Genomic DNA, 19,027 nt, shown 5'->3' on the forward strand with positions numbered 1-19,027 from the left:
CAAAATTCTAAGCCAGGGCTTCCTTGGTGGCGCAGTGGTTGAGAATCTGCCTGGCCAATACAGGGGACACGGGTTCAAGCCCTGATCTGGGAAGATCCCACATGCTGCGGAGCAACTGGGTCCGTGAGCCACAACTACTGAGCCTGCGCGTCTGGAGCCTGTGCTCTGCAACAAGAGAGGCCGCGATAGTGAGAGGCCCGCGCACCACGATGAAGAGTGGCCCCCTCTTGCCGCAACTAGAGAAAGCCCTCGCACAGAAACAAAGACCCAACACAGCCATAAATTAATTAATTAATTAATTACTTTTAAAAAATTCTAAGCCATTTTTCACAATGATAGGACAAACAATCCTAAAATTTGTATGAAACTACCAAAGACCCCAAATAGCCAAAGTAATCTTGAGAAAGAACAAAGCTGGAGGCACTATAATTACTGATTTCAAACTATACTACAAAGCTATAGTAATTTTTAAAAAGCAGTATGATATTAGCATAAAAGCTGACACATAGACCAATGGAACAGATTCAAGAGCCCAGAAATAAAGGAGCCAAAAATATACAATGGGTAAATGATAGTCTCTTCAATAAATGGTGTTGGGAAAATTGGATATTCACATGCAAAAGAATGAAACCAGACCCCTCCCTTACACCACTCATAAAAAATTACATTAAAGATTTAAATATAAAACATGAAACCATAAAACCCCTAGAAGGAAATGGGAAAGCTCCTTGTTATTAGTCTTGGAAATGAATTTTTTGGGTATGACAACAGAAGCAAAAATCAACAAGTGGGTCTACATCAAACTAAAAATACCTAAATCTGATTTAAAAATGGGCAGAGGATCTGAATAGACATTTTTTCCAAAGAAGACACACAGATGTCTTGGCCAGAAAGTACATGAAAATGTGGTTGACATCACTAATCATCAGGGAAATGCAAATCAAAACCACAATGAGGCTTTTCTCCATGTCTCTCACAGTGGGCAGCATATCTGAGAGGAGCTATCTATCTGCTGAAGGTTCTGGGCCAATTGCTTTTTTGGGACCCCACTGCCACCCACCCCACTCCTCCGTGGAGAGAAGATGGTGGGCCAGAACAGCACCATCTTGGGTGGAACCCTTTTCATCGGGTACTACATTTACTTTGACGTCGAGACAGAGTGACCCCAAATTCAAGAACAGGTTGTGAGAATGAAGAAAGAAACAAAAGCTTGCCAAGGAGAGAGCTAGACTTTCCAAGTGTCCTGACCTTAAAGATGCTGAAGCTATTCAGAATTTCTTCTTCCAATAACTACGGCTTGGTGAAGAGTTACTAGCCCAAGGTGAATATGAGAAGGGTATAGACCATCTGACAAATGCAGTTGCTGTGTGTGGACAGTCACAGTAGTTATTGCCAGTGTTAGGGCTAACAATTCAACCACCAGTGTTCCAGATGCTTTTGACTAAGCTTCCAACAATTAGAGAATTAATTATAAATGCTCAGAGCTTGACTGAAGGTGATGTGGAATGAGAAAAAATGTCAACATAATTATCTCAATTTAAAATATTTTAAAAATCTTAACTCAGAAGATGAGCAGCTCTGAGGGTTGGGGGGGGACGTAAGGGCAAATATGCCTGTTTTGGACTGTCCTACACTGAAATCTACCAAAGTTAATTTTTACTTTGTGTAGAGCCATTTGTCTGTTTTATTTATTTTTCCCAGTAAAAAGCATATTTTGAGAGAGAGATTTTCATTTTATAAATACACTGTGAGTTACTGAAATTTAGATTTTGTTTATTCCTAAAACATGCAATGAAAATGTATGTATCACATTGTTTACATTACGAATACTCAGTGCTCAGTTTTGAAAGATGGCCCAAAAAGTATAGAAGAAAGCTGAAGAATGCACATTTTTTTTAAGCAAGTACATTTTGCTATACCTCAGAAAACTGGATGGAAACTTGATTGTGTTTATCAAAGGTGAGCATTAAAATCTTTGATTCTTTCCATTTAATCTTTTATATATGTGAGATGTGCTGCTGTACTGTAGTAACAATTTCAGCCTCCACTATGTGTATTAATCTTGACATGTTTTGTTTAACTCAGTGGGCTTAATGTGTTCTGGATAGTTATCTCTTTAATAACTATCTAACTCATTTAGATATATGTAGTTGCAAATAGCACTGGAAATTAGATCTACGTGCATCCCTAATCTAGCTGAATAAGCTTCAGCAGTTAATGTCTGCCCACGTGCCTCATTTATAAAATGAGAGAATTGGTCTGCTCATTCAGAGAAGCCTCCCTTTCAGCTTCTAATTCCTTTGGTTCTGTTCAGCATCTTCAAATCCACCTTCTTCTGAGGGATATATCTGTTTGGACAACCACACTTGCATTTTTTAATACTCTGAATTTTACATGCTTGCCTGACTTGGTATTTCTGAACTGTTTTTTTAAGGTATAAATTGTGTTGACTTTCACTGAAATCATGGTTCTGCCACTACTTCTTTAAATTAATCTGAAACTTAACCTTCAAGGTAAAAACAAAACAAAACAAAAAAACCATGAGATATCACCCCACACCTGTTAGAATGTCTATAATCAAAAAGACAAGAGATTACAAATGTTGACAAGGATGTGGAGAAAAGAGAACTCTTGTGCACTGTTGGTGGGAATGTAAATTGGTACAGCCACTATGGAAAACCACATGAAGCTTCCTTTAAAAATTAAAAATAGTTACCATATGATCCAGCAATCCCCCTTCGAGGTATATATCTGAAAGAAATGAGATCACTATCTTGAAGAGATAGCTGCATCCTCATGTTCATTGCAGCATTAACCTAAGTGTCTGTCAACAGATGAATGGATAAAGAAGTTGTGGTATATATGTACAATAGAATTGTACAATTCAGCCATAAAAAAGAAGGAAATTCTACCATTTAAGACAACATGGGGCTTCCCTGGTGGCACAGTGGTTAAGAATCCACCTGCCAATACAGGGGACATGGGTTCAAGCCCTGGGCCAGGAAGATACCACATGCCATGGAGCAACTAAGCCCTTGCACCACAACTACTGAGCCTGTGCTCTAGAACCAGTAGGCAACAACTACTGAAGCCTCACACCTAGACCCCATGCTCCACAACAAGAGAAGCCACTGCAATGAAAAACCTGTGCACCACAACAAAGAGTAGCCCCTGCTAGCCGCAACTAGAGAAAGCCCACATGCAGCAACAAAGACCTAACACAGCCAAAAATTAATTAATTTTTTAAAAAAGACAATATGGATGGACCTTGAGGGCATTATGCTTAGTGAAGTAAGTCATACAGAAAGACAAGTACTGTATGACAGCATTTATATGTGGAATCTAAAATTAAAAAAAAAAATTCTAAAAAAACCCAAAAAAACAAAAAAACAAATTTGTGGTTACCAGGAGTGGAGGGGTTTGGGGAAGGGGTATGGAATATGTGAAGATAGTAAGAGGGTGCAAACTTTCCATTATAAGATGAATAAATTCTGGGTATCTAATGTATAGCATGGTGATTATACTTAACAATACTTTATTGTGTGATTGAAAGTTGCTAAGAGAGTAGATCTTAAAAGTTCTCACCACACACGTAAATTAACCATGTGAGGTGATGGATGTGTTAACTGACTTTAGCATGGTAATAATACCACAATATTTATGTATATCAAGTCATCATGCTATACACCTTAAACTTATACAATGTTATATGTCAATTATATGTCAATAAAGCTGGGAAAAATAAATGTCAAAAAAAAAGATATTTGTTCAGTAGAGCAAGGCTGAATAGAGTGAAACCCACTTGCTCCTTAATAGATTTTTCCAGAGGCCTCAGGCAAAGACACTTGATTTTCTCTAAGAAGTGTTTTTCTCTTATAGAAAGGACTATTTTTATGTTTTGATTGATCTTTCTGACCTAAGGTCTTAGTTTTGCTCATCCATTGGAATAGAATTTTTAAAGTATTTTATAACTCTATCTTCAGTATACTTTAATGTATTCTGCTTCAAATATTTGAAACTAATAATGTCATATGAGACTGTCAACCAGGGTGACTACCAATGTCCTCTCCAGCATAGTCAGCTTATATGGCTGCTCAAGACTTAAGAAAGAGTGTTCCCAGGAAAAAGGCCAATGGCCTTTTAAGACCTAGCCTTTAAAACAAAAGGCATTACTTCTGCCATATATGTTGTTTGAAGTAGTTACAAGCCTATCTAGATTCAAGGGAGGGGTCATGAGAGATGTATCAAAAAATTTGCAACTGGGTTTGAAAACCACCATGGGTGGTAATTAGAAGGTTTTAAGATGGAAACACTTTAACCAGATTTGCATTTTAATTAGATCCACCTGGCTGGAATGAGAATGGATGTGGTGAGACCAGTTGAGAGAAAGAAATGGTAGTAGTGGAGATGTGAATGGATACAGAGGTGTGAATGGATTCAGGAGATATTTAAGAGCTAAAATCTATGGGATATAAAGCAATAACTGTAACACTATCATTTGGCTTATAACATATATGAATGTAATATACTGACAATAGCACAAAGGAGGAGGACAGAAATGAAGTTAGGATGGAATAAAGTTTCTACATTTTATTGAAATTAAGTTATAATTAACATGAAGTGGATTGTGGTATAAATTAAGATGCATATTGTAATCCACAGAGCAACCAGCCACTAAGAAAATAACAAAAATTGTTTAAAGATCAACACTTGAATTAAAATGGTACACTATAGAATTTTATTTTAAAAAATAGTAAAGAAAGAAGAACAAAAGAGACATGAGGCATATAGAAAATAAATAGCAAAGTGGAAAACATAACTTCCACCATATCAGTTACATGAAGTGTGAATGGATTAAACACTCCAAATATAGAGATTACACAACAAACAAAAATCCAGGACAAGATGACTTCACTGGTGAATCCTACAAAACATTTAAAGAATACCAATCCTTCTCAAACTCTTCCAAAAAAATAGAAGAGGAGGGAACATTTCCAAACACATTTTACAAGACCAACATTACCCTGTTACCAAAACCAGAAAAGAATGCTATAAGAAAAAAAATTACAAGCCAATAACCCTGTTGATGAACATAGATGCAAAAATCCTCAACAAAGTATTAGCAAACTGAATTTAGCAATACATTAAAAGGATCATATACCATCATCAAGTGGGATTTATTCCAAGGATGCAGCATGGTTCAACATCTGCCAGTCAATCAGCGTGATTCATCACATTAACAAAATGAAGAATAAAAAATGATATGATCATCTCAATAGATGCAGAAAAAGCATTTGAAATTTTTCAACATCCATTTATGATAAAATCTCTCAACAAACTTGGTATAGAGGGAATGTACCTCAACATGATAAAGGCCATATATAACAAGCCTACAGCTTACATCATACTCAATGGTGAAAAGCTTAGAGCTTTTTCTCTAAGATCAGGAATAAGACAAGGATGCCCACTCTCACCAGTTTTATTCAAAATAACATTGAAAGTCCTAGCCAGAGCAATTGGGGGGGGGGGGGGGGGGGGGAAGGCATCCTAATCAGAAAGAAAGAAGTAAAACTGTCACTATTTGCAGATGACATGATATTACATATAGAAAACCCTAAAGATTCCACAAAAAACTGTTAGAACTAATAAACAAATTCAATAAAGTTCCAGAACACAAAATCATTAAACAGTTGACCCTCTGTCCATATCCTTGGGTTCTGCATCTGTGGATTCAACCAACTGCAGACTGAAAACGTTCAGAAAAAATTCCAGAAATTTTCAAAAAGCAAAATGCAAATTTGCTGCATGCCAGCAACTATTTACATAACATTTACATTGTATTAAGTATTATAAGTAATCTAGAAATTATTTAAAGTATACAGGAGAAAGTGTGTAGGTTATATGCAAATACTGTGCCATTTTATATAAGGGACTTCAGCATCCGTGGATTTTGGTATCCACAGGGGTCCTGGAACCGGATGCCTGGGGATACCAAGGGACAATTGTACAAAAATCAGTTGCATTTCTATACACCAATAACAAACTATCGGAAAGAGAAATTAAAGAAACAATCCCATTTACAACTGCATCAAAAAGAATAAAATACCTAGGAATAAATTTAACCAAAGAGGTGAAAGACCTGTACACTGAAAACTATAAGCCACTGATGAAAGAAATTGAAAAAGACACAAATATATGGAAAGATATTCCATGCTCATGGATTGGAAGAATTAATATTGCCAAAATGTCCATATTACACAAAGCAACCTATAGATTCAATGCAATCCTGATCAATATTCCAATGGCATTTTCCACAATAATAGAACAATCCTAAAATTTGTATGGAACCACACAAGACCCTGAGCAGCCAAAGCAATCTTGAGAAAGGACAAAGCTAAGGCATCACATTCCCTGATTTCAAACTATATACAAAGATATTATAATCAAAATAGTATGATATTGGCATTAAAACAGACACACAGACCAATAGAACAGAACAAAGAGCCCAGAAATAAACTCACACAATTAATTTACAGCAAAGGAGCCAAGAATATACAATTGGAAATGGACCATTCTTCAATAAGTGGGAAAACTGAACAGCCAGATACATGTGTGTGTATACATACACACACACACACACACAATAGAATGTTATTCATCCATTAAAAAAGGTGATCTTGCCATTTGTAACAACATGACTGAGGCACATTTATGCTAAGTGAATAAATCAGACAGAAAAACAAATACTGTATGATCTCATTTATATGTGGAATCTAAAAAGCTAAAAAAGAAAAATCAAACTCATTAATAAGAGAACAGAGAGAAAGATTGGTGGTTTTCAGAAGTGGGGGTGGCAAAAATGGGTGAGGGTGGTCAAAGGTACAAACACCAGTCATAAAATAAATAAGTCATGGGGATGTAATGTACAGCATGGTGACTATTGTTAATAATACTTTGTTGTCTATTCGAAAGTTGCTGAGAGTAAATCTTAAAAGTTCTCATCACAAGAAAAAAATTACTGTGTGGTGATGGATGTTAAGTAGCTGATCATTTCACAACAAACACACACACACACATTAAAGATTACAGTCACTCTGGAAAACAGTTTGGCACTTTCTTATAAAACTGAACATGCAATTACCATATGATGCAGCAATTACACTCTTGGACATTTATCCCAGAGAAATGAGAACTTATGTTCACACAAACCCCTGTACATGAATGTTCATAGCAGTTTTATTTGTAAGAGCCAAAACTGGAATCAATCTAAATGTTCTTCAATAAGTGAATTGTTAAACTCTATACCAGAAGCACTAGTCATAAGTAAAGGGAACAAACAAAAATTCCAGTTTCTAGTTCTGCATATAAGGAGCTCCATCCTAATAACAAGTAAAAAGCTGGAGACTGAAAACTCAAAAGCTATTCTTGGGTCCATAAGAGATGGGAGAACAAATTGCTGCCCTCAAGATTGGAGACACAGACAGATGAATATATGAAGTCACAGCTTATGGGAGCAGAGACTCATGAGCAGGAACTACCTTATTAACCAGTGCTGGGGTAGGAAACACTGAATCATAATTGATGAATTGCTGGAGGCTCAGTGTGAACAACTTTGAGAGTTAAAAGCTGCAGGAAGACCCAGTCTTAGGAGGGTCCCCACAATTTCATGAGATTTACCACCAGGAGCTTGACCAGGTTCTCATGGCAAATACTGGGGGGGAAATCTTGTGTTTCTGGCCCAGAGAGTGGGGGGAGGGGTGGAGGAGGAACCATTTCAAAATACACCAGAACATTCTGTTCTTAACAAGACCTGCCCTTAGAAGAAACTAGTTAACCATAGCCTAACCTTCTGGGGTATTAACAGCCTGCCTGATCCAGGGGGAAAGGAAATAACCCTATTCCAACTCACTCTATTTATCCTGTCCTAGCTAAGGAGGAGAAAAAGACCTGTGAACTTCACTTGTGAACTTCACTTGTGAACTTCACAGCAGAAGCATAGGCTCAGAAAAAGACTGAGACCTCATTATAAGACTATAGAACTCCCCCCTACACCTTACCACCACATTACTAAAGGCCTGTTTACAACAGTTCCTTTTACCCACTATTTCACATCCAGCTATCAAGAAAAAATATTAAAGGGTGTATTAAAAGGCAAAAATTAAAATTTGAAAAGAAAGAGCAAGCATTAAACCAGACATGGCAAGATGTTGGAATTATCAAACCAAGAATTTAAAATCACTATGATTAATATGGCAAGGACTGTAGTGCATAAAGTAGACAGCATGCAAGAACAGATGGGCAATGTAAGCAAAGAGATGGAAGAACTAGAAAGAAATGATAAAAGACCAAAAACACTGTAACAGGAACAAAGAATGCCTTTGATAGGCTTATTAGTAGACTGGACATGGCTGGAAAAGAATCTCTGAGCTTGAGAATATCTCAATCAGAAACATACAAAACAAAAATCAAAGAGAATAAAGACTGATGGGGGGAGAACAAAATATCCAAGGACAATGGGACAACAACAGAAGTTGCAACATACATGGGGTGGAAATACTAGAAGGAGAAGAAAAAGAAGAAAGAAAGAAAGAAAGGAAGAAAGAAAGAAAGAAAGAAAAAGAAAAGAAAGGAAGGAAGGAAGGAAGGAAGGAAAGAAAGGAGGGAGGGAGGGAGGAAGGAAGGAAGGAGAAGAAATATTTGAAAAAATAATGACTAAGTATTTCCCCAAATTAATGTCAGGCACAAAACTACAGATCTAGGAAGTTCAGAGAACACCAGGATAAATTCTAAAAACATTACACCCAGACATATCTTCAAACTAGAAAATCAAAGATAAAGAAAAAATCCTGAAGAAGCCAGAGGAAATAAAACACACCTCTATAGACGAGCAAAGATAAGAATTACATATCATGAAAGAAGGAGTGGAGTGAAATATTTACTGTGTTGAACCAACCCAGAATTCTGTACTCTGAAGTTATCCTTCAAAAGTGAAGGAGAAATAAAGACTTTCTCGGACAAACAAAAATTGAGAAAATTTGTTGCCAGTAGACCTACCTTGCAAGAAATATTAAAAGAAGTTCTCTAGAGAGAATGAAATTAAGGCAGAAGCTCAGATCTACACAAAGAAAGAAAGTGTTGAAGAAGAAATGTGAAGGTAAAATTAAAATGTTCATTTTTCTTATTCTTAATTGATTTGATAGATAAAAGTTTGTTCAAAATAATAATACCAACACAATGTATTTGATTATGTATGATTATATATCTTATGTAATGTATAAACATACATATTGCTCATGTATATATGCTTATATATAAATGAAATGAACAGCAGCAATGATACAAGGGACATGAGGAAAGAATTAGGATTATTGTTTTTATTACAAGGTACATGTGAAGTGGTGTAGTGTTATTTGAAAGTGGACCTGGATTAATTGTAAATGTATACTGCAAATTCCAGGGCAACCAGTAAAAAAACAAACAAAAAAGTAATTCTTTAAAAAGTGTAACTCACGTACTAAAGAGAGAAAATAGAATCATATGAAATAAACTGTGAATGGAAGAAGAATAGTGTAAGACAAAAACACAAAGAATGAGGGTGACAAAAAACCATAACAAATATGGTAGATATTAATCTGACTATATCAATAATCACTTTAAATGTCAATGGTCTAAATGCACCAATTAAAACACAGAGATTGTCAGAGTGGATCAAAAAATAAGACCTAACTATATGGTGTCTATTTAAAGAAACCTATTTTAAATGTAAAGACACATGTAGATTAAAAGTAAATAGATGGAGAAATGATAACAAAAGAAAGAGTAATCAAAAGAAAGCAGGAATAGCTATATGAATCTCAGAGCAAGGAAAGTTAACAGGAATTTTAAAAAATCATTTTGTAATGATAAAGGGATCCATTCTCCAAGAAGACATGCAACTTTTAATGTGTATGTACCTAACAACAGAGCAAGGAGAAATAGATGAATCTACTATCATAATTGGAGACTTCAACATTCCTCTTACAGAAATGAACTGATCCAGCAGGCAGAAAATCAGTAAGGACATTGCTGAACTCAACAGTGCCATGAATCAACTAGTTGACACTTGTAAACTACTTCAACAACAGCAGAATTCACATTCTTCTCAAATTCATGTGGAACATTCACCAATATAACCACATTCTGGGCCATAAAGTACACATTAAAAAATTTAAAAGAATAGAAATCATACAGTGTCTGCTCTCAGAACACAATGGATTAAACTAGAAGTCAATAACAGAAATATAACTGGAAAATCACCAGATACATGGAGATTAAACAACACAGTTCTAAATACACATGAGTCAAGGAAGAAATCTAAAGAAAAAAATTTTAAATATTTGGAACTAAATAAAAATGAAAACAGAACTCATCAAAATGTGTGAAATGCAGTGAAAGTAGTGCTTAAAGGGAAATTTATAGCATTGAATGCATAGGACAGAAAAGAAAAAAGATCTAGAAAGCAATTTTTATTTTATTCATTTTTTCTTCTTTTATTGAGATATATTGACATACAACAATGTATAAATTTAAGGTATACAGCATAATGATTTGATTTGCATACATCATGAAGTGATTATTCCAAGTTTAGTGAACATCTATCATATAAGTACAAAATTAAAGAACTAGAAAAAAAAGAAAGAAAAAAAGAAAGCTCTAAAATCAAAAACTTATCAGTTTAGGAAATAGAAAAAGAAGAGCAAATGAAATCTAAAGTAAAGAGAAGAAAAGAAATAATGAACAGAACAGAAATCAATGAAATTAAAAAAACAAGTCCCAGTAGAGAAAATCAATGAAACCAAAAGCTGGTTCTTTGGAAAGATCAATAAAATCAATAAAACTCTAGCCAGGCTAAGGGAAAAAAAAGAGAGAGAGAGAGAAGATATGAATTACTAATATCAGGAATGAAAAAGGGGACATTACTATAGATCCCAAGGACATTAAAAGAACATTATGAACAGCTATGTACCAATTCATTGAAAGACACAGTCTTCCAAAACTCACACAAACTCACAGAAGAAATAAACAATCTGATTAGGCCTGTATCTATGAAAGAAATTGAATAAATAATAACATTCCAAAAAAACCACCAGGCTTAACTGGTGTATTCTAACAAACACTTAAGGAAGAAATTGTACCAATTCTCTACAATCCTTTTCAGAAGATAGAAGCAAAGGGAATACTTCCTAACTCATTCTATGAGGCCAGCATTACCGCAATACCAAAACCAGACTAAGACATTACAAGAAAGGAAAACTAAACACTAATATCTTCCATGAACATAGATGCAATATTTCTCTACAAAATAATAGCATATCAAATACAACAATGTATTTTAAAAATATACACGTGACCAAATGGGATTTATCCCATACATGTAAGGTTGTTTCAACATGAAAATATAAATTCATGAAACTGTCACATCAGCTGGCTGTAGAAGAAAAATTCTATGATCATATCATTTTGGACCTACGCCAGGATTCTAAACTTAACTTAGAACTTTTCTTTGGACTCAGGATCTTGGATATGGATTTAGACCTGACCTGGACATTGGAACTAGAATTTGAAAAGGGACCTACTCTTAGATCCAGATCTTGAACCTCAAAACTTGAGGTTCAACTAACCCTAGCTTTATCCCTAGTCCTAGCCCTAGCAACAACCCTAATATTAACCTTAACTCTAACATTAGCATTAACCCTAGCCCTAGCTTTAGCCTCAGATCTAATCTTAACCATAATCATAGCTTTAACTTCAACCACAAACCTAATTCTAAGCCTAAGTCTAGCCCTAAGCCTAATTGTAAATATGTCACAATAAGATGGTTAGAACTCAACGTGAGAAGGGACAAATTTTCCTTAAAAAAGAATTGCAAATAATGGGTGGATATTCCTTCCTCTAGGAGATGGAATTTAATTCCCTTCCCCTTATGTGTAGGCTAGACTTAGTGACTCACTTCCAGAGAGTATGGAAAGAAGAAAATAGCAACTTTACAGTGGAGAAACTTGGTTGGAGAAAGCTTAACAAAATGATCAAGGTTAACATCACCAGCAACGTCATGTTGTTATCATGTATTCCTCATATGTGATTAAAAGGGGGCTATACTTCTGTGGAATTCTTTCCCAAAGCCCCAAACTCAAGTATAATTATAATAAAGTACCATACAAACCCAAATTTAGGGACATTCTACAAAATACTTCATTAGTACTCTTCAAAGTGGAGTCTAAAGATCATGAGAAAAAAAGGAAAGACTGGAAAACTGTTACAGATCAGAGGAGATTAAAGAAATATGATGATTAAATATAACGTGGTGTACTGGATAGGATCCTGGAACAGAAAAAGGACATTAGTGAGAAAAGTGTGAAATCTGAATAAAATCTATACTTTACTTAACAATATTGCACCAATGTTAATTTCATAGTTTTGATAAATATACCATAGTTATGAAAGATGTTAACATTAGGGGTAACTGGATAAAGGGAATACTCTGTACTATCTGTGCAACTTTTCTATGAATCTAAAATTATTCCCAAGAAATGTTAAGGGAATTATTAAGCTTTTATACCTATTAATTAATAACTGTATTAGAGAGTAACTACAGAGATCAAATTGGTGAATAATAGCTCTTCCTTATAGATAAAATCTAAAACTAGAAACAATGATTGAATTATAAATTCACTGCTTTATAACTAATGGAATAACTAATTCAAGCAATATCATTACAAGAAAGTTTGTTGGGGACCTGGATATTTGATTTGCTGGTCAAAAATGGGGAAATGCACTTTTACAATGAAGAAATCAGGCAGTAACTCCACCTGTGTCCAATAATCTTAACATCAATATTGGTAACATAGTCAGCGTTTGCATTTTGTGATGCAATATAAAGTTCACAGAATCCCTCTAGAGCATTTTATTTTAATGTTTAACTTCAGGCATCATTGAGGGCAGGGCACTGTTTTAGATTAAATGAGACTGAAGAGGTTTACCAAATAAACGGAATGTATTATATATACCTAGATTAGATTCTTGTTTGAACAACAAATAACTGTCAATAACATTCTTGGGACATTCATGGGGCATTGTAGACCAGATATTATATGACACTGGGGAATTATTATTAATTTTCTTGGGTGAATTACTGGTATGGTGGTTTATAGGAAAATTTCCCTATTCCTGTTTAGGGATGAAGCATGATATTAATCCCTCCAGCCCAAAACACACACAAAGCTATATATAGAAAGAAATGGGAGGGTAATAAATAAACAGCAAATTTTTGACAACAGCTTATCTAGGTCAGTGTTTCTTAACCTCAGCATTACTGACATTTTGGGCAGGATAATTCTTTGCCTAGGGGGCTGCCCTGTGCACTGCACAATATTTAGCAGCCTCTCTGAGCTCTACCCACTAGATGCCAGGAGCACTCAACACAGTTGTGACAATAAAAAGTGTTTCCAGATCACCAAACCTTCCCTGAAGGCAAAATTGCCCTGGTTGAGAACCATTGATTTAGATGGAGAGTACTTAGGAATATTTTGCCATGTTTTTGAAACCTCTACAAATAAATGTTTACAAAAATTCATTCTTTGTCTCATTACTTTCTTTTAGTTCCCTTCCTATTCTTTTCTATATTTTCCTTAAGTTCTTTGGTAGCCTAAATAATGGCCTCCAAAGACCTCCATGTCCTAATCTCTAGAAGTAGTGAATGTTATATGACAAAAGGGATTTTGCAGATGTGATTATATTAAGGAACTTGAGGGAGATTATCCTTAAACTTCCAGGTGGACCCTAAATGTAATCACAAGCATCATTATAAAAGGGAGACAGAATGATATTTGGTTACACAATGATGTGATGACAGAAGCAAGAAGTTGGAGTGAAACAGGACTCTGGAGTGACACAAGGAAAGGACCACTAGCTAAGAAAGATAGGTGACCTCTAAAAGGTGGAAAAGGCAAGAAAATGGATTCTTCCTTGAAGTCTTCAACACCTTGATTTTAGACCTCTCAAGGTGTAAGAGAATAAATTTCTGTTGTTTTAAACCACAAAGTTTGTGGTAATTTGTTATAGTGGCAATAGAAAACTAATATAGTCCCCCAAACCAGGAGACATTGGGACAAAAGAGGCAATGGTGGAACCAGGAGTCAATGAGGCTGAGGTGTCAGGGGTTGAGGATCAACCAGGTCTGAGGAAGACATGTTGGATCCAGAGACTCCAGAGGTCCCCAAGCTGAGAAAGCAGGGTAGTGGTAGGGCTGGGTGTTGAGGGAACTATTTCCAGGGCTGTGGCAGGGAAAGTACAAAATGAATCTGGATATTTCATGTGTGACAGAAAGTAAATAAATACTCAAATAATGATGAAGACAACTAGAAAGAATGCAGAAGCCAGGACAATATGGGGCTAACTGGCCAAAATATAGGAAAAAATTATTGTAAAAATAAATAAATGATAGTAATAGATTACAGACATTAAATATAATAGGAATCCATGAGTCTATACTGATAAAAATAGATGGATAGATAAATAGGCAGAAAGGGAAATTTCATTGTTATAGTAGAATGATAACCAATAAAGATAGAAGAAATGATGGTACTAGAAGATCACCATTTGGCAACCATCTTAGGAGTGATTGATTCAAGTACTCTGTGTCTTTGTGTCTCAAGTGAGTCTCTTGTAGATAGCATATACCTGGATCAGGTGTTTTTATCAATTCTGCCAATCTCTGGCTTTTGATTGGAAAGTTTAAATAATTCACATTTAAATTAATTACTGTTAAAGAGGGGCTTATTTCTGTCATTTTGCCCCTTGTTTTCTATATGCCTTATAACCTTGGTATCTCATTTCCTGCATTACTATTTTCCTTTGTGTTTAGTCTATTTTTTAATTTTATTTATTTTTTTAATTTTTAATTGATTGATTTACAATGTTGTGTTTGTTTCAGGTATACAGCAAAGTGAATCAGTAATATTCTCTTTCCTTATAATTTAGTTCAAAATACTGAGTATAGGGCTTCCCTGGTGGCACAGTGGTTAAGAATCCGCTTGCCAATGCAAGGGACACGGGTTCGAGCCCTGGTCCGGGAAGATCCCACATGCCGCGGAGCAACTAAGCCCGTGCACCACAACTATGGAGCCTGCGCTCTAGAGCCTGTCACAACTACTGAGCCCACATGCCACAACTACGGAAGCCCACGTGCCTAGAGCCCGTGCTCCACAACAAGAGAAGCCACTGCAATGAGAAGCCAGCGCACTGCAACGAAGAGTAGCCCCCGCTCACCGCATCTAGAGAAAGCCTGCATGCAGCAACGAAGACCCAACACAGCCAAAAAATAAAAATATATAAAATAAATAAATTTTAAAAAAATACTGAGTATAGTTCCCTAATCTATATTTTGTAGTGAAGTATTTAAATTTCTTTCTCATTTCCTTTTGTATATATTATTTAAAAAAAATTTTTTTGTTGAAGTATAGCTGATTTACAATGTTGTGCCAATCTCTGCTGTACAGCAAAATGACTCAATTATACACATACATTCTTTTTTTATATTCTTTTCCATTATACTTTATCACAGGATATTGAATATAGTTCCCTGTGCTATACATTAGGACCTTGTTGTTTATGCATTCTAAATATAATAGTTTGCATCTACCAACCCCAAACTCCCAGCCCATCCCTCTCCCTCCCACCCTCCCCATTGGCAACCATAAGTCTGTTCTCTATGTCTATGTGTCTGTTTCTGTTTTGTAGATAGGTTCATTTGTGCCATATTTTAGATTCCACATATAAGTGATATCATATGGTATTTATCTTTCTCTTTCTGCTTACTTCACTTAGTATGATAATCTCTAGTTGCATCCATGTTGCTGCAAATGGCATTATTTCATTCTTTTTTATGGCTGAGTAGTATTCCATTGTATATATGTACATATGTACTACATCTTCTTTACCCATTCATCTGTCAGTGGACATTTAGGTTGTTTCCATGTTTTGGCTATTGTGAACAGTGCTGCTATGAACACAGGGGTGCATGTATCTTTTTGAATTATAGTTTTGTCTGGGTGTATTCCCAGGAGTGGGATTGCTGGCTTATATGGTAATTCTATTTTTAGTTTTCTAAGGAACATCCATACTGTTTTCCATAGTGGCTGTACAAACTTGCATTCCCACCAACAGTTTAGGAGTGTTCCCTTTTCTTCACACTCTCTCCAGCATTTGTTATTTGTAGACTTTTTAAATGATGGCCATTCTGACTGGTATGAGGTGGTACCTCATTGTAGTTTTGATTTGCATTTCTCTAATAACTAGTGATGTTGAGCATCTTTTCATGTGCCTACTGGCCATCTGTATGTCTTCTTTGGAGAAATGTCTATTAAGGTCTTCTACCCATTTTTTGATTGGGTTGTTTGTTTTTGTTGTTGAGTTGTATGAGCTGTTTGTATATTTTGGAGATTAAGCCCTTGTCTGTCGCATAACTGACAAATATTTTCTCCCATTCCATATGTTGTCTTTTCAGTTTTTTTGTTTTGTTTTATTTTGCTTATGGTTTCCTTTGCTGTGCAAAAGCTTGTAAGTTTGATTACATCCCAGTTGTTTGTTTGGTTGGTTTTTTATTTCTATTGCCTTGGGAGACTGACTTAAGAAAACATTGGTACGATTTAAGTCAGAGAATGTTGGGCCTATGCTCTCTTCTAGGAGTTTTATGGTGTCATGTCTTATGTTTAAGTCTTTAAGCCATTTTGAGTTAATTTTTGTGCATGGTGTGAGGGTGTGTTCTAACTTCATTGATTTATATGCAGCTGTCCACTTTCCCAGCACCATTTGCTGAAGAGACTGTCTTTTTCCCATTTTATATCCTTGCCTCCTTTGTGGAAGATTAATTGACCATAGGTGTGTGGGTTTATTTCTGGGCTCTCTATTCTGTTCCATCAATCCATATGCCTGTTTTTGTACCAATACCACACTGTTTTGATTACTGTAGCTTTGTAGTATTGTCTGAAGTCTGGGAGAGTTATGCCTCCTGCTTTATTTTTTTTCCCTCAGGATTGCTCTAGCAATTCTGGGTCTTTCATGGTTCCACATAAATTTTTGGATTATTTGTTCTAGTTCTGTGGGAAAATGTCATGGGTAATTTGATAGGGATCACTTTAAATCTGTAGATTCCTTTGGGTAGTATTGCCATTTTAATGATATTAATTCTTCCAATCCAAGAGCATAGGATATCTTTCCATTTCTTTGAATCCTCTTTTATTTCCTTTATTAATGTTTTATAGTTCTCAGCATATAAGTCTTTCACCTTCTTGGTCAGGTTTATTCGTAGGTTTCTTTTCTTTTTTTCTTTTTCTTTTTGGTGCAATTTTAAAAGGTATTGTTTTTTTACATTCCCTTTCTGGTATTTCATTAGTGTAAAGGAATGTAACCTGTTTTTAAATGTTAATCTTGTTTCCTGCTACTTTGTTGAATTCATTAATGAGATCTAGTAGTTTTTTGTGTAGAGTGCTTATTTTCTATATATAGTATCATGTCATCTGCATATAGTGACAATTTTACCTCTTTCCTTTCAATTTGGATACGTTTTATTTCTTTTTCTTCTCTGATTGCTGTGTCTAGGACTTCCAATACTATGTTGAAGAGAAGTGGTGAGAGTGGATATCCTTGTCTTGTTCCAGATTTTATTTGGATGGCTTTCAGCTTTTCACCATTGAGTATTATATTGGCTGTGGGTTTGTCATAAATGGCTTTTATTATGTTGAGATATGTTCCCTCTATTCCCACTTTGGTAAGAGTTTATATCATGAATGGATGTTGAATTTGGTCAAATGCTTTTACATTGATTGATTTGCTTATGTTGAACCATCCTGGGATGAATCCCACTTGGTCATGGTGAATAATCTTTTTATGTGTTGTTGGAGTCAGTTTGCTAATATTTTGTTGAGAATTTTTGCATCTATATTCATCAAAGATATTGGCCTACAATTTTCTTTTTTGGTGGTGTCTTTGTCTGGTTTTGGTATCAGCGTGATGGTGGCTTCATAGAATGTCTTTCGGAGTGTTTCTCCCTCTTCAGTCTTTTGGAAGAGTTTGAGAAGAATCGGTATATATTCTTCTTTGTATGCTTGGTAGAGTTCGCCTGTGAAGCCATCTGGTCCTGGACTTTTGTTTGTAGGAAGTTTTTTTTTTATTATAGATTCTATTTCACTTCTAGTGATCGATCTGTTCAAATTATCTATTTCTTCTTTTCTTAATTTAATTAATTTATTTTTTATACAGCAAGTTCTTATTAGTTCTCTACCTTATACATATTAGTGTATATATGCCAACCCCAATCTCCCAATTCATCCCACCACCACCACCATCCCCCCACTTTCCCCCCTTTGTGTCCATACATTTGTTCTCTACGTCTGTGTCTCTATTTCTGCCTTGTAAACTGGTTCATCTGTACCATTTTTCTAGATTCCACATACATGCATTAATATACAATATTTGTTTTTCTCTTTCTGACATACTTCATTCTGTATGACAGTCTCTAGATCCATCCACATCTCTAAAAATGACCAAATTTCATTCCGTTTTATGGCTGAATAATACTCCATTGTATATATGTACCACATCTTCTTTATCCATTTGTCTGTCCATGGACATTTTGGTTGCTTCCATGACCTGGTTATTGTAAATAGTGTTGCAATGAACACTATAGTGCATGTGTCTTTTTGAATTATGGCAATTTTGATTCAATTTTGGAGGGCTGTATGTTTCTAGAAAGTTGTCCATCTCTTCTAGGTTGTCAAATTTGTTGGCATATAATTGTTCATATTATTGTCTTATGGTTTTTTGTATTTATGCAGTATCAGTTGATATTTCTCCTTTTTCATGTCTTATTTTGTTTATTTGGGTTCTCTCTTTTTTCTTCTTGGTGAGCCTGGCCAGAAGTTTGTCAATTTTGTTTACCCTTTCAGTTCTTGGGTTTTTAAAATTTTTTTCTATTGTTTTATTTAATCTC

At 35.3% G+C, this 19,027-nt stretch overlaps 1 pseudogene; it reads left to right on the forward strand.

The window, feature by feature from the left end:
* Nucleotides 1–1,082: 1,082 nt before the first annotated feature.
* On the forward strand, nucleotides 1,083–1,509 carry LOC118896477 (annotated as a pseudogene).
* The last annotated feature ends 17,518 nt before the right edge of the window (nucleotides 1,510–19,027 follow it).

Source organism: Balaenoptera musculus, chromosome 6 (assembly GCF_009873245.2).
Source record: "Balaenoptera musculus isolate JJ_BM4_2016_0621 chromosome 6, mBalMus1.pri.v3, whole genome shotgun sequence".
Classification (NCBI taxonomy): domain Eukaryota; kingdom Metazoa; phylum Chordata; class Mammalia; order Artiodactyla; family Balaenopteridae; genus Balaenoptera; species Balaenoptera musculus.